Below are 3,240 nucleotides of genomic sequence, written 5' to 3'. Positions count from 1 at the left end.
TCTTTGGAATCCAACACAATGATGCTTGCTTACTTTTGAAATTTTTTGAATGAGAATCATGAGCCATTTAGCATCTAGGAATGTTCTGTAATGAAGAGAGCATTTAAAACACAACTGATGATTATGTATGAGTTTCATTTCAATAGGAAACTTTGCTTCTGAAAACATAGTGACAAAATTAGCCCAATCTTCCAACTGTGTATTCCTTTCTTGTTGTTTGGTTTGTTTCATTGATACAAAATTATGCTACCTGGTCCAGGAAAGGTATGGCTATGTAATTACACTCTCTAATCTCCTGTCTTAGTCTGAGTGCTAAAATTCCAAGCTTGTATCACATTGCGCTGCCATAGTTTGTGGGTTTATTTAATTAGAAACAGACTAGCAATTCTGAATTTCTCCTATGATCTTGTCCACTAGACTGACTGCTCAGACTGTTTATGTACAATTTTCAAAGACATTCTAACATTTGACACAGGATATGAACATTTTCAAATGCACCTCCACGGGTCTCTGATTCATTCCTCTGATCCAGTCACTTTAATAATGATTACTTCACCCTCTTACAATCTCTGGTTCCTACCTATGTAATATTCTCAACTTTTTTTAAAGAAATTTCACTTGAGGGCTTTCTAGTATTAAAAATTATCACTTGATTTTAGTCTTACTCAGGAAGTATTTTCTATTGTTTTCTAACATTTCTACATATTCTGAGAATTGTTTCATTTGTGTATATGTATGTGCATATATAAGTGCCTCTGTGTGTACGTCAATGTTTGTATGTATGTATGCAAAAACCTGAAGCTCTAAGTCAGCAATCTTTCTCATGAGTGGTATTCCAGCTTTTGGCTGATTAATTATACATAATGTCTCAAAGCCTGTTCTGTCCAGGCTGGATTCAAACTGAACTTCCCCGACTCCTTTATATTTTTAGTTTTTATTTTTCCAGTAGTATCAACTTTTAAACTACAAACATTTTTGTGAGTGTAAAGGGTAACCTATAGCCCAGATTTTTAACTCAAGAATTCATATAAAGTTTGATGAACATATACATTACTTATCCTGAGTGTACACTGTTAGAAATGTGATCGTAATCTGAGTAATGGTGAAATCAGAGGAATGGGGTTCAAAGCCAGCCGAGGTAGGAAAGTCTTGGACACTTTTTTCTCCAGTAACTACCATAAAAGTAGAAGTGGCACTGTGGCTCAAGTGGTAGAACACTAGCTTTGAGCTGAATAGCAGAGGGACAGCGCCCAGTACCAGAGTTCAAGTGCTATGACCAACAACACCAAAATCAATATAAGAAAAGGAATGTGATCTTAGCCACCAAGTTCATTGCTAGTATAATCCCTGTTCTCTTAAGATGGACTCTTTTTTTCCACTTAAGTCCATACTCTCTCATATCTGACTTGCATTGCAACAGAATCATCCTTTCATTCTACTTTTTACAAATTTACATGATTAGCATTCATGATTTAGAAAGGGAGTGGCCTCATGCTTCATGTTCCACTCATGAGTAATGCTTTCTCTATATCGCTTCCATGAATCTACATACAGGACATGGCTTTATTGTTTCAATGTTGTCTTATTTGTAGAGTTTTATATATTGTATTGAAACCTTATACTTAAACACAGAACTTCTCTTTCTTCTATTATTGCTATTGTTTCTTTTACTGTTAACTCATGTATACTTGGGAAATTAATGCACAGCACATACACTCACGAAAAAATGATCCAAGAACCTTCTTCCCATTTAAAATTCACCTTAATTTACAGAGCATTAAGAAGTTTGAATTCGATGTACTAATGGATAATGCATTTATAAGCAATTTAAATTTCATATTTTTCCTGTACTAAGTTGACTCTGAAACACGTGTTACCCCATGTCCAATGGTGTCCTTATGCTATTTCAATGAAATCAGAAAACATTAATTTTATATGGAGCAGCATCATAGATTGTCACTGTAAATGGAAGTAACTGTTACTGGATATGGCAACTGCTCCCAGGAGAGGAATTGAACATAGAGGAATGACAAAGGTCAAGTTAACTTTTGCTTTCCTTTTTACTGTACAAGAAAAGAATCCAAAGCTTGAAGGAAACTCTGTCCCTGACTTTTTTGAGAGAGGGAGTCCAGTCGTGGGGCCTGAACTCTGGGCCTGGGCGCTGTCCCTCAGCTCTTCAGCTCAAGGCTAGCACACTACCACTTGAGCCATAGCGCCACTTCCAGCTTTTTTTTCTGCTTATGTGGTACTGAAGAATCAAACCCAAGTCCTCATGCATGCAAGGCAAGTGCTCTACCACTGAGCTACCTTCCCAGCTCCTGTTCTTGACTTTTGTGAGTGTGTTCTTTACCCATATAAACCTTGTCTGTAAACTTCTAGTTGAGAGTATTACAAAAGGAAACAATGTGCCATTTGAAGGCCAGCATAGATAAAAAGGAAATAACAGTCTTATGGATGTATGTTTCACTCTTGAGATGATTCTCTTGTTGCAGGTGGGAGTTATTAATTCCTTTATTTTGGTACTGAGTTCTCCATAGCAAAAAGGATTTCAAAAAAGCAGGATTCAGTGAGTATGATCAGAAAAATCAGCCTCTTCTCAGACCAGTACTCCTTTAAGTAGGGTCCCAAAGAAATACCTGGGGTTTGTTTTGTTTGGTTGTTTGTGTATTTTGTGATGGTTAGTGGGGTTTGAACTCAGAGCTGGACCCTGTCCCTGTACAGTTGTCTTTACTACCCACCTGTCCCCAAAGCTACTAATCTACTGCTTGAGCCAAACTCCACTTCTGTCTCTTTTGGTGTTTAATTACAGAGAAATTTGTCAGACTCTCCTGCCTGGGTTGGTGTTGAACTAAGATAGTAAGAAAGCCAAGTGACATCAACAGTATGGACTTCTATTTCGAGCCAAGAAATATTAGATGTTTATTATAAAGCTAATATTTGACAATTTTTATGAGAAGAGAATACGTCCAGCAACAAAGCCATAACTTAAATTAGTCAGCAAAAGTAGGTGCACTGACTCATTTTTGAATTATTTTCTCTGCTTGGGAAGATTACTATTGACTTCATCTTTCCTTTTGGGGAAACTTAATGTCATATTTGCACTTTTTTGTTGGTTGTGGGGCTTGAACTCTGATCATGGGTGCTATTCCTCAGCTCTTCAGCTCAAGTTGAGTGCTCTACTACTTTAGCTATAGCACCACTTCCGGATTTCTTGTGGTTAATTGAAGATAATGGTCTCAT

Source organism: Dipodomys spectabilis, unplaced genomic scaffold (genome assembly GCF_019054845.1).
Source record: "Dipodomys spectabilis isolate Male_0828 unplaced genomic scaffold, ASM1905484v1 ptg000583l, whole genome shotgun sequence".
NCBI classification, from domain to species: Eukaryota; Metazoa; Chordata; class Mammalia; order Rodentia; family Heteromyidae; genus Dipodomys; species Dipodomys spectabilis.
The sequence above is the reverse complement of the archived record's forward strand: the minus strand, read 5'-3'. Positions refer to the sequence as shown.